This window comes from Lactuca sativa, chromosome 4 (assembly GCF_002870075.4).
Source record: "Lactuca sativa cultivar Salinas chromosome 4, Lsat_Salinas_v11, whole genome shotgun sequence".
Taxonomy (NCBI): domain Eukaryota; kingdom Viridiplantae; phylum Streptophyta; class Magnoliopsida; order Asterales; family Asteraceae; genus Lactuca; species Lactuca sativa.
The window spans coordinates 274,016,514-274,030,849 of record NC_056626.2 but is presented as its reverse complement, the minus strand read 5'-3'; positions in this window follow the sequence as shown (position 1 = coordinate 274,030,849).

Genomic DNA, 14,336 nt, shown 5'->3' with positions numbered 1-14,336 from the left:
CCGTACTACTGAAAGCACCGGAGCAGTATACAGCCTAAGTAAGAATCTTTGGAATACCAAGAATCAAGGAGGAAAGAGTTGACGAGTGTGAGTATGCTCGTAAGGGTTCTAATTTATCGTATGTTGTATTTTAGAGGTAGATCATGGTGAGGACACGCTTGATGCCCGAGAGCAGTGGTACCAGTGATAAGGAGATCCGCCGGATCATTCATGAGGAGGTGGCTGCGGCCATCAGGGCAGAGATACCAAAGATGTTTGGGTCTATAAAGACCACGCTGATTGAGACGTTTGATGAGCGTTATGCCGCTCTTTTCGAGGCTGCTGTTGCAGCAGCTACCGCAGCGATTGCTGCTGCGAGGCTGCAAGGTGGTGATGCGTTGCTGTTCCGAGAGTTCAGCAACACAAAACCACCAGAGTTTGATGGGACCCAGGATTCGGTGGTAGCGATGAGGTGGATATCTGATATTGAGGGGTGCTTCTTCACTTGCTCATCTCCTGAGCATTTGAAGGTCCGGTTCGCGCTGAACCAGCTTCGCTTGGGAGCGAAGGACTGGTGGAAGTTTGTGACGGCGCATTATACGCCTGCTGAGCTTGCGGCAGTGACCTGGGAGAGGTTCACTGTCATGTTCCGAGATGAGTACGTTCCCCAGGTGGAGAGGGAACGTTTGGCACAGGAGTTTCTGACCCTCAAGCAGGGTACTGAGTCGGTTACAACGATCACGAGGATGTTTCATGAGAGGGCGATGTTCTGCCCTGAGCACGTGTCCACTGAGCAGGCACGTATGAGCCATTATTTGAGCGTTTTAAGGAGGGATATTCGGGAGTTCGCGGCGAAATCCTCATACCGGACATTTGCTGAGCTTCAGGCAAATGCCCGAAAGAGGGAGATTGAGCTAGAGACTCAGGCTAGGGAGGATGCGGAGTCTCAGGGGAGGGATCGGCGACCGGCACAGTCTCAGCCGACAGCCAAGCGGGCCAAGCCCGCTGATCCCAAACCAGGGAGCCAGAAGGGCCGCACTTGTGGGAAGTGTGGCAAGGGTCATGATGGAGTCTGCCGAGCGGGATCTTGCTACAAATGTGGCAAGGAGGGGCATATGGCCAAGGATTGCCCCAAGGAGTTTGCAGTGTGCTTCCACGGCAATCAGACCGGACACCGGAAGGCAGAGTGTCCGCAGCTGCGAGGGTCATCTCAGGGAGCACCTCAGGGATCTGACCCTGCCGCCATCAGAGCTACAGAGAGTCGGCCAATGAAGGCCGAGGCGCCGAGGGCACGAGGGAGAGCCTTTCAGCTGACCGCGGAGGAGGTCCGCGCAGCGCCCGATGTCGTGGCTGGTATGTATTCTTTCATATATTTATTTTGATGTTGAGATATTATGCTTATGTTATGTTATGCGTAGGTACTTTTCTTGTGAATTTTGTACCTGCCTTGGTGTTATTTGACTCGGGTGCGAGTCGGTCTTTTGTATCTTTGGCTTTTAGTCAGCATATCAGTGTTAGTCGTGAGGCGTTGAGTCGGCCTCTGAGAGTTTCCATAGCTGATGAGAGAGTGATATATGCCACGGAGGTTCTCCGAGGTTGCGTAGTTGAGATATTCGGTGTTGAGTTCCCGATTGATCTGATTCCTATTGCTATGGGTGATGTCTGTGTCATTGTGGGCATGGATTGGTTGAGCAGATTCGGTGCGGTCATCGACTGTGAGTGACAGCTGGTGACCATACGAGACCCTAGTGGGGGAGTTCTTTCGGTATACGGCGAGGGTACACGTTCATGATCAGCGTTTTGTTCGGCCGCTAGGGCGAGGCAGTGTCTACAGCAGGGCTGTAAGGGTTTTGTGGCGTATGTGATGGATACGCGGGTGATTTTCGAGAGGCCGGGTTCAGTGGAGGAGGTTCCGGTAGTGCGTGAGTTCCCGAATGTATTTCCTGAGGAGTTGTCGGGTGTGCCTCCTGTGAGGCAAGTGGAGTTTAGTATCGATTTGGTTCCGGGGGGCTGCGCCTATCGCTAAGGTGCCTTATCGCCTTGCACCTCCAGAGATGCAAGAGTTATCCTCACAGCTTCAGGAGCTGCTGGGGAAGGGGTTTATTCGGCCGAGCAGCTCGTCGTGGGGAGCACCTATCCTGTTCGTCAAGAAGAAGGATGGTTCACACCGGATGTGCATTGATTACCGGGAGTTGAACAAGCTGACGGTCAAGAACCGTTACCCATTGCCGAGGATCGACGATTTGTTCGATCAGTTGCTGGGAGCATCTTAGTTTTCCAAGATCGATTTGAGATCGGGATATCATCAAGTGAGGGTGTGGGATGAGGACGTCCAGAAGACAACGTTCAGGACGCGTTATGGTCATTATGAGTTTGTGGTGATGCCTTTTAGGCTCACCAATGCCCCGGCAGTGTTCATGGATCTCATGAACCGAGTGTGTAGGCCGATGCTGGATCGGTCGGTGATTGTGTTTATCGACGACATTCTGGTATATTCGAGATCTAGAGAGCAGCATGAGGAGCATCTAAGAGAGGTTCTTGGAGTTCTGAGATCGGAGAGGCTCTATGCCAAATTCTCCAAGTGTGATTTTTGGTTGCGGGAGGTTCAGTTCTTAGGACATCTCGTTAACCAGGAAGGGATTTTGGTCGATCCGGCCAAGGTGGAGGCAGTGATGAGTTGGGAGGTGCCGAAGTCACCCTCCAAGATCAGGAGTTTCCTAGGGTTGGCAGGGTATTATCGTAGATTTATCAAGGATTTCTCCAAGATCGCAGTGCCACTCACCAGATTGACCCAGAAGGGTGTTGCTTTTTCATGGGGCCCCGAGCAGCAGGCCTCCTTTGAGACACTTCGCCAGAGGTTGTGCGAAGCCCCGGTGTTAGCTCTCCCGAAAGGGATGGAGGACTTTGTGGTATTCTGTGATGCATCGATTTTGGGATTGGGAGCGGTGCTGATGCAGAGAGGGCATGTGATAGCATATGCATCGAGGCAGCTGAAGCCTCACGAGACGAGATATCCCACCCATCATCTAGAGTTGGGGGCAGTGGTGTTCGCCCTCAAGATTTGGCGTCACTACTTGTATGGGGTTCGGTGTACGATATACACGGACCACAAGAGTTTGAAGTATTTGATGGATCAGCCCAACCTAAATATGCGTAAGAGAAGGTGGTTGGATGTGGTCAAGGATTATGATAGTGAGATCCTGTACCACCCAGGCAAGGCTAATGTGGTAGCCGATGCGTTGAGCCGCAAGGCGGAGAGCACTCCACTGCGGGATGTGTGTTTGAGATTGACCGTGATAGCTCTGGTATTGGACGCCATTCACGGGGCACAGGCCGAGGCTGTGCAACCTGAGATGCAGAAGAGGGAACGGGTTGTTGGTTTGGTTTCAGAGTTCGTGACCGATGGTCGGGGTCTTATGACATTTCAGGGGCGTATCTAGGTACCGTTTGTGGGAGGAACGCGTACCACTTTGATGGAGGAGGCTCATCGGTCGAAATTTTCGATCCATCCGGGGGCCACTAAGATGTATTTGGATTTGAGGAAGGAGTATTGGTGGCCCTGTATGAAGAGGGACGTCACATGGTTTGTTGAGAGGTGCTTGACCTGTCGTAGGGTTAAGGCCGAGCACCAGAGGCCGCATGGCAAGTTGCAGCCATTAGAGGTTCCCAAGTGGAAGTGGGAACAGATCACTATGGATTTCATCACCAAATTGCCGAGGACTGCCAGAGGAGTTGATGCAAATTGGGTGATTGTGGACAGATTGACGAAGAGTGCTCACTTCCTTGCCATTAGTGAGAGTTCTTCAGCAGAGAAATTGGCGGAGGTGTATGTGAGGGAAGTAGTATCTCGGCATGGGGTGTCGATCTCGATTGTTTCGGACCGTGATGTGCGTTTCACTTCCAGATTCTGGAAGAAATTTCATGAGGAGTTGGGTACTAGACTGCATTTTAGTACCGCATATCATCCCCAGACAGACGGTCAGAGGGAGCGGACGATTCAGACGCTTGAGGACATGCTCCGGGCATGTGTGTTGGATTTCGGGGGTAGTTGGGATGCATATTTACCCTTGGCAGAGTTTTCCGACAACAACAGCCATCATTCGAGCATTGGTATGCCACCCTTTGAGCTGTTGTATGGGAGGAGGTGTCGGACCCCCATTTGTTGGGGAGAGGTTGGGCAGCGAGTGATGGGCAGTACAGAGATCGTGCTTCAGACGACAGAGCAGATTCAGCAGGTCAGACAGAGGTTGTTGACCACCCAGAGCCGACAGAAGAGTTATGCAGACAGACGCCGGTCCGAGCTTGAGTTTCAGGTCAGCGACTTCGTTCTCCTGAAGGTCTCTCCTTGGAAAGGAGTGATTCGATTCAGGAAGAGGGGCAAGTTGGGGCCCCGGTATATTGGTCCATTTCGTGTGGTTGCGAGGGTAGGTCGGGTAGCTTATCGTTTGGAGTTGCCAGCAGAGTTGGGGCAGATTCACGACACTTTTCATGTGTCGCAGTTGAGGAAGTGTATAGCCGACGAGTCGGCAGTGGTTCCATTAGAGGATATTCAGGTGGATGCGAGCCTGAATTATGCCGAGAGGCCAGTGGCCATCAGAGATCAGAAGATCAAGGTTCTGAGGAACAAGGAGGTACCTCTGGTGTTGGTTCAGTTGCAACATCGGAAGGGATCAGAGATGACCTGGGAGCCGGAGCGTGAGATGCGTGAGCAGCATCCGGAGCTATTTTCAGAGCGAGAATTCGAGGGCGAAGTCTAGTTCTAGTGGGGGAGAGTTGTAACAGCCCGGATTTCCAGGTATCTTTTATGTTTATGTTTTTGGTGTTTTGAGAGGGGACTCGGCGAGTTGGAGCTCAGACTCGCCGAGTAGGATCGCGGTTCTGGACGTGGGTTCGCGCCTGGACTCGGCGAGTCCAGGGTATGGACTCAGCGAGTCTGCGCTGTTTAATGAAACCCTAATTTCTCGGGTTTGGGATCTATTTAAAGGTGTAACGCCCAGAATTTCAAAACAATTAAAACTTTTCAAAATCACCCATTTTATTAACATTGTTACAAAAAGGTTTTCAATACATTATTAAACAGAGTAATTTCCCAGGTTCATATTATAAAACACCAACGCGAGGAACGGTACGATCACGCCTTTGCCTTGCCACAGACTCTTGAGAACCTGAAACATAAAACCACAACTGTAAGCCCGAAAGCTTAGTGAGATACCCCCAGAATACCAACCACATATACGCCTTTCCAGGCCCTGACCTTCCGGTCCATGTGTCTCAGGGGACTTCCGTCCCTGCTGGGTAAACCTTCCGGTCCTACCCACGCCGACCTTCCGGTCCATCACACAACATATTGCCTTTCGGCCCATAACATATCGCCTTCCGGCCCATAAGCATAAAATGCATATATAACATAACAAATGATCATATAGCAGTTCATAGACAACAATCGATCAACAGATCACATATCATAGCATTACTCTAAACAAGATACCGGTCTAGCCGGTCACTAGCATAACATTACCCTATAAATCGGTCAACATACTAAATGCATACATACGCCTTTCCAGGCCATGACCTTCCGGTCCACATAGCAACGCCTTCCGGCCCATAACATGCAATGACAACTACCCGGATTTCCATCCGATAAAAGGGTCGGCCTTGATGCCATAAACCCTAGCGATATAGTGAGGATAACTCACCTCGAAACTGCCGACTGAACAAATAGCTCAAGCTGCTCCGATCACTGATACGATCTCCACCTCTGGACAGTCACCAATGCACTGAACTCAAACAATAACAACAATTACCAAAATACCCCTGGAACCACTGGTAAATCCTTGGTCAAAGACAAGGTCAAAGTCAACCCCTGACTGACCCTACTCGCCGAGTCAACCCTATGACTCGTCGAGTCCCCATACTCAGAACTTCACTCAACCCGCGATCTAACTCGCCGAGTCACCCCAAGACTCGCCGAGTTCAACGACTCTGAGTCCACTCGCCCTTAACTCACCGATTCCTTAAGACACCCTTTCTACACGTCGAGTATCCCCTTTTTACTCGACCAGTTCCTCCTGGAAGAATCGCGGGGCCACCCCGACTCAACTCGCCGAGTCCCAGTAAATCTTCAAGCTACTCGCCGAGTCTGTTCATCGGACTCGGCGAGTCCATGCCATGCAACCGCTCAAACTGCCTTCTAAGGTCAGAACTGCTCCGACCATTCATAAGTCTGGCCTTCCTAGACTGATCCACCACGTAAGGTCCTCATTTCAGTGCTCATGATACACCCCATGATTCATAATTCACATTTTGACCTAAGGCATAAGGATTCCAATCCAAAGCCTTCATCAATTCCCGAAATGCACAGGCATGGGACATTCTGGACCTCCAAAGGTCCCAATACAGGGTTACAATCGTTTGGGGGACTAGGGTAACATTCAATCTAGTCACAAAAGGGGTTCCATAAACCCTAATTCCATGACACATCAACATAGCAGAGCATAACTCGAATTCTTACCTGAATAATGTGCCCTCTGTGTCCCCAAATCCTCAGAACGTGACTCCCTTGCTGTTCCTTTAGCCAAGCCTTTCTCTTCCTTGCACAACAACTCTTCCAAGATCAACAATGGCCCTTAAACTTTGCTCCAGATGCACCCAATCGATTTAGGGTTCTTCTCAGAAGGCTAAAATGAACAATGACGGCCAATAAGTGCCTCTTATACGTCCCAAACCTGAACGGTTAGGGTTTTCGCTAAACAGCGCAGACTCGCCGAGTCCATATCTGGACTCGTCGAGTCCAGTCGCGAACCCGCGACCCGGTCTGCGATCCTACTCGGCGAGTCTAGGCTCCAACTCGCCGAGTCCCCTCTTAAAACACCCCCAAAATCATAATTATATCAATATTTGGAATTCCGGGCTGTTACAACTCTCCCCCACTAGAACTAGACTTCGCCCTCGAAGTCTCACTCTGAAAATAGCCCCGGATGCTGCTCCCACATATCACGTTCCAGATCACAGTTCATTTCCGATCCCCTCCGGTGCTGCCACTGGACTAACACCAGAGGTATCTCCTTATTCCTCAGAACCTCGATCTTCCGTTCTCTGATACCAACTGGCTTCTCGGCATAATTCAGGCTCGCATCCACCTGAATGTCTTCTAATGGAACCACTGCCGACTCATCGGCTATATACTTCCTCAATTGCGACACATGAAAAATATCGTGGATTTGTCTCAAATCCGTGGGCAACTCCAACCGGTAGACCCTCCGGCCTACCCCCGCAATCACATGAAAAGGCCCAATATACTGGGGCCCCAACTTGCCCCTCTTCTTGAATCGAATCACTCCTCTCCAAGGAGAGGCCTTCAGGAGTACGAAGTCACCGACCTGAAACTCAAGCTCGGACCGGCGTCTGTCTGCATAACTTTCCTGTCGGCTCCGGGCGGTCAATAACCTCTGTCTCATCTGTTGAATCTGCTCTGTCGACTGAAGCCCGATCTCTGTATTGTCCATCGCTCTCTGTAACCGAAAATTACCCAAGATGCAACTCTGCTCTAAATCTCAACAATCACTCGACCCATAAGGGTTAGGAAACCATGAACCACCGGATCCCCGATCCAAAGCCCACTTTGTCCATTCCGGACCAACTGAGGGACCCATTCTCACTCTCAGAGCAACTCTCACGAGTTCTCCTCTTGCAATCACATACACCTGCTGAACTAGCCCCAACGCCCGCAGGTTGGAAGACCCGATACACTGATGATATCCTCGAACATCTCCCAAGATGAACCACTAATATCCACCCTATACCCTGATCAGAATCACACTGAGAATTCAAGATTCTCTCTCTCCCCCTGCATCCCTTCTGAGTCTCGACAGTCATCCCAACCCGGATGGGTTCCTACTTCACTGCCGCGAACACGATGCTCGAAACCATACTCGAAATACTCTAACCATAACTCTGCTCTGCAGCTTTCACTTTCGTGAACTTGCACCCCCTTCGGAGTTACACATCTTCCTCTTTTCCTTTTCCAAGGAACCCTCTTGGCCATAATGCCACTCCAACCGGTGCCACGGTGCTCGCCCCAAGCGACACCACCCTTTTTGCGTAACCGCTATTCACATACTCTGGCTCTCATTGCAGGGGCTCTCAACCTCATGCACTCTCTCCACTCATCAAAATCACTGCCTCAGCTAAACAAGATCACCAATCCCGGGGCCAGACCTTCCAATGTAATCACACTGCAACATACACCATCCGAAATCTCAAACTGATCCAGCAATACCAACAGAGTCTCCAGCATCACTGGACCGACTCTCATAACATATACTAGCCACTCGAGGCTATATCTCTGTGGGTCCGTACACCTAAACTCTGCAAACCCTCAGGTTCTAACGCTGGGAACCTTCCGGTTCCAACTCCAGAAACATGCACAACATAATCCCGTGGGATTAATGCAGTACAACCCATCACGTACCTCAAACATACAAATACTCTGATCGCATAACCCCGGTTACTTACTCAAGCTTGATCCCGGCCTTCTCTCAGACCTCCACAATCAAATGCCCTAGGTCTGTATCCCGCCCCGCATACCCAACACTCGCTCTCGTCGGCCTATACTCTGAGCTGAAAAACACTGCTGAATTCCAACAGCTAAGCACCCTCACATACTCATCGATCTCCCGGAGAATTCTCCAATTCTCCCCCACTAAAGCACTGACTAACTGCCACCGATCGTCATTAACGACCTTTCAGAACAATCCTGCACAAAGAGAACATTTACACACTGACTGCTTCCCACAAGCATAAGCAACCCTCAGCAAAACACATCTCCTCCCTGATCAATCCACTCAAAAGAATCCGGTCTTTCAATTATCCACTCTACAACTGCAGATGCTACCCGACATTCAACCCAGTGCCGCATCTCCACTAACAACCCTCACGAACGATAACCAACGGAATTCCCAACAATAACCCGTAACCAAACCCACAACCTGCCAAAGGATGAATACCGCCGAGTCCGGTCAAAGTTGACCGTTGACCGTTGACCAGAGTTGACTTCTTAGGGGTAGTCAACCTTAGTGTTAAAAAGTGTTAATTAGAGACATATGATGTTATAGGGAGATTGTAGCTCAGAGGATCAAGCACGTGCGATTTCGGGATTTGCTAGCTATCGATATTCACGAGGTGAGTCTTCTCACTATACTTTACCTTGAATAGGTAATCAGAGTTATGTGTCAGAGTATGTGTATGTTATGTGTATGCTATGTGTTGTACTGCATGATGTCTATGTGATTTATGCTATGCATGTTTATGGAGTTGGAACCGGAATTATAGCCTCGAGTGGCTAATATATATGTGTTTATGTGGTATTTTGGGGAACTCACTAAGCTTTGTGCTTACAGTGTTAGTGTTGTTGTTTCAGGTACTAGCGATGACCGTGGGAAGGCACCGGCTTGATCTGTACACACGCATGGGATTTTTTTTGATATACATTGATCTTGGGATTTTGTATAATGTGAATTGAGATTTAAACTTGATGTTTTTATGAAAAGTTAATGAGAAATGTTTTTATAAATTGTGAAGAATTATTTTGAAATTCACGGTGTTACATTCCAACTCCAACAAAGTACTACATCTCTGCGTGGAAACGATGTGACTGATGTCCGTCTTAAGCATGCTCAGATACCTGGTCATCTAAGCCTGCTCTGAAGCAAACTCAGGGCAAAACATTTCCCTCTCCATAAACATCTTGGTGATTTCCGTCACCGACTCAGAATCCTGCTTCAACTCCAAAAACTCCTAAGCCAATCAATCTCTCCCGCTCAACCCGCGGAACATAACGAGTACTGAACATGTCTCAGAATTGATCCCAAGTAACCGCAGCCCGTTGTGCATCAGAATATGATCCCGTAGTCAACCTCCACCAATCCTTTGCCCCGAGCCTTAGCAGGTTCAGAGCACACCTCACCTTCTTATCAGAAGGGCATGAACATGTGAAGAAACACCCCTCCACGTCCGACAACCATCTCATCACAACAATCAGATCCTGAACTTCGTCAAAGGTGGGGGGCTTCATATTATCGAAGTCATGATACTGAAAACTCCGACTGGCTCCTCCCCCTACAGCTACTACAGCCGCTGCTACAGCCGTTGCGGCATCCGTCTCTACAAGAGCCGCATAGCGCTCATCGAAGTACTCAACCATGGTGGTCTTGATTGACCCAAACATTTCCGGTAACTGAGCTCGGAACATAGCAGCAACCTCATCATGCTGGATCTCACGAATCCTAGCATCCAACTCATCCGTCCTCATCTGACCAATAACCTCGGGTGGTGCTGATCCATCATGACCACCCTCTCATGATCCTGATCCTGAACCGAATCCTGCTCTAATGTGCCTCGTAACCACCATACTGAAATCCATCACGGAGGACATTAGACATTCTTCATAAAAGCCTGGAAACTATCTCCCAACCAAAACCCTAGGGGTTGTGACTTCCTCGATACGCGTATGGGTCCTGTGCTTTTAGTAGTACAGGCCCATACTACCTTCCATACCTACCCATATTTGTCTCAAGTATCACCACAACACCCTAACTATATACAAGACACTGCGAGCGCTCATTCCTCACTCCTAGAGGAATACTATATATCACATATCTGGCCTCCTGGCCTCTCACTACCCACCCATCCATGAAACTTCCACCAACCCTGCAGCACTAGTGTATGCTAGTCATACATAACGCTGGACCCTATAGACTTTCGAATATCCAATCCTACCCTAAGCTCCCAATCATACAAGAACAGAACATAAGGCTAAATCAAACATTCTCAGGCTATAAAATCTTAGTTAAGTATAACCGTGATGCATACACTAAATAACTACAGTAATGATGTCAATTTCATACAAAGGAAGCCCTAGGCTAGCAGGCATCATGTAATCAGGCAATTCTATCATGCAATTCCTGAAGATCCCTAGCCTAGTACTAGCATGCTGTTCTAACATATCACATAATCAAATAACTTGTATGGTATTTTTGGGTCTACTTATTGGCTTTGGCTAACCGTACCCTCTGCATCCTCCTTTACTTATTTGAAAACATTTTGAAAACCACTTTGAAAATCTTTCTTTGATTTGAGACTGGATTCACACGAATGTTCCTCCAATTCACTCAAACCAAGGATCTGATACCAACTTGTAACACTCATAAAATTTACACCAATTTAAAACATTTTAATCCATTCAAAAACCATTAAGTTATTACAACTTGTTTCAAAATAGTTTAAACATCAGAGTATCCCCAGAACCAAATCACAAGATCATGAAATATGAGGAGCGGTACGATCACGTCTTTGCCTTGCCACGATCTCCTGATGTACCTAAAACAATAAACTGAAACTGTAAGCCCGAAAGCTTAGTGAGTTCCCCTAAAATACCCATACACACATAACCATACACATACAGCAATGAACAGCATACTATGGGTCCAGTCAACCATCAGGTTGGAATAACCCTGGCCTTCAACCATCGGGTTGGAATGCCCCTGGCCCTCAACCATCGGGTTGGAATGCCCCTGGCCCTCAACCATCGGGTTGGAATGCCAACATACTACGAGTCCAATCATCATACCGGATGGAATACTCTCGACCCACAACCATCGGGTTGGAATGCCTACATCCTTATACCTATAATAGCTATTATGGGTCTAATCATCCTTCTGCATGGAATACCACAGGCCCTCAACCATCAGGTTGGAATGCCAACATACTATGAGTCCACTCATCCTACCGGGATGGAATACTCCTGGCCCACAACCGTCGGGTTGGAATGCCCACATACTATGAGTTTAATCATCCTACCAGGATGGAATACTCTCGGCCCACAACCATCAGGTTGTAATGCCCGGACACCTACACCTACAACAACAGCTACTATGGGTCCAATCATCCATCAGGATGGAATACCCCAGGCCCTCAACCATCGGGTTGGAATGCCAACCTACTATGAGTCCAATCATCCTACCGGGATGGAATACTCCTGGCCCACAACCATCGGGTTGGAATGCCCACACACTAACAAACATGTGCACCTATCAGATAATCACATAACAGTCTACAGAAACAACATACTAGGGCCTTATCATCCTACCGGGATGGAATACCATCTACTACTGCTTAAACATGCGCACATATAACAGGTAATCTCCTACCAGCATACAAACAGTCAGACCAACTACAGGCCACTAAGCATAGCCACAACCAATATACCAGAATACCGATCTAACCAACAATGCTAACACATAATCATCCTTTCTACCAGAATGCCAACTAACATATCACAACAGTAACTATCTCAAATAACTAATCAAAGGGCTAGCCTTGGTGCCTTAGTTCCTTGGGTATAGTGAGGATAACTCACCTGCAACTGCCAAACCGAACCACGAAAGCACAGTCCCAAAGCACTGCCTCAAACTCCAACACCTATAGCCATCAATGATCCATTGACATAAGTATCCATATTACCATAATACCCTTGAAGGTCAAACGGATCAAAGTCAAAGTCCTGGATAAAGTCAACCTTCCTGATTGACCATACTCGCCGAGTCAACCCACTGACTCACCGAGTTCTTAAACTCAGAAAACTCTCATATCACGACTCGACTCGCCGAGTCACCCCATGACTCGTCAAGTTCAACAATCTCCGAGTCCTATCCTGTCCAAGTCACTGAGTCACCACTCAACTCACTGCTCTGAGTCTTAACCCGAAGTGGTTGGGGGTTTTACGTTGTGACTCGACGAGTTCACGGCAATCTTCATCAGACTCGCCGAGTTGTTCTTCCAACTCGTCGAGTCCAAGCTCATCATCATATGACTCGCCGAGTCCACCCATGCGACTCGCCGATTCTCTTCAGTCCTTCATCCATACTGACCCTTTTCAAGCCATGCAGGGGCTCCAAATTGTAGATCCACTTTTCTAGGACATGACTCTTACGTAAAGTTGCCAACTTTACGTGAAAACAAGGAGCTATAGGCCTAAATCAAGCTAGGGATAAGGTTTAATACAAATATGCTTCACCGACAAACCTAGGGCTGATACTTTATGAGTTTCTGGACCAAGACAAGTCTAGATATGTAGTAGCAACCTTAGATCTAGACCCCTAACCCGAAATAGATCCTTAACATGCCAAAATGGCCCCAAATCTCAGTCAAGAATAGATCTAGATGCAAAAGAGTCAAGGTAACAACTTGTTACCTCCAAAATGGGCCCAGGCTAAAGTAGATTCTGGATCTACACCAAACCCTTGATGCTAGCCTCTTGGTCTTCAAGCTCCCTTCTCAATATTCCTCCTCCAAAGCTCAAATCTCTTTAATAATGGAAGCTCTTATAATTTTAGGGTTCATTGACTCTCAAGAGCAATAAGGAGGTAGAGGGGAGGACATTAAGTCCTTTAAATAGGGTGCAAACCCTAAGATTAGGGTTTTCTCTTCCCAGCACCAACTCGTCGAGTCCAGCTGCCGACTCGGCGAGTTGGCCACTTAACTCGCGACCAAATCCCGTTCTGACTCGACGAGTAATCGCACTAGGGGTGGCAAACCATGCTATCGTTTCGTGTTTTTGTCTGACACGACACGACACGACAAGGTTTTTTGTAACACGAACACGACATGACACGGTGTCGTGTTTTTTTTAACTAACACGAAAACGAACGAAGTAAAAAAAACGACAAACACGACACCACACGACAAATATAACATATACTAAAAACTAGTTTATTTAATGAATAATTTATCAAATATAACACGATAAACACGACAAACACCATAACACGATAAAAAAAATGCTAAATCGTGTCAATTTCGTGTCGAATTTCGAACACGAACACGACATCGTGTTTTTTATAGCTAACACGAACACGACACGAACACGAATTCAAATTTTAGTTTCGTCCCAATTTCGTTTCGTGTCGTGTATTTTTGTCGTGTCGTGTCATAAATTGTCACCCCTAAATCGCACCTACTCATTGAGTAGCTTCCTCAATGTACACTTTAGACCCTTCAATCGTACTTCTGAAATTTGGGATGTTACAGTTCCTCCTTGACAACTCTTATGAATGCATTCTTTTCGATTCTGGTGCGGAGAGGAGTTTTGTTAGTCATGCATTCAAACATCTAATCAAATTTAAATCTCAACCTTTAACCGAAACAATCACCGTCGAGATGGCTGACAAGAAGAAGGAGAGCACTAATGACATAGTCATAGGCTGTACTCTTACTCTCGACAATCATTCCTTTCCCATCGATCTTATGCTTGTATATCACACCCCCAAACCAAAATGGCGGAAACATTTGGGGGTGGATGA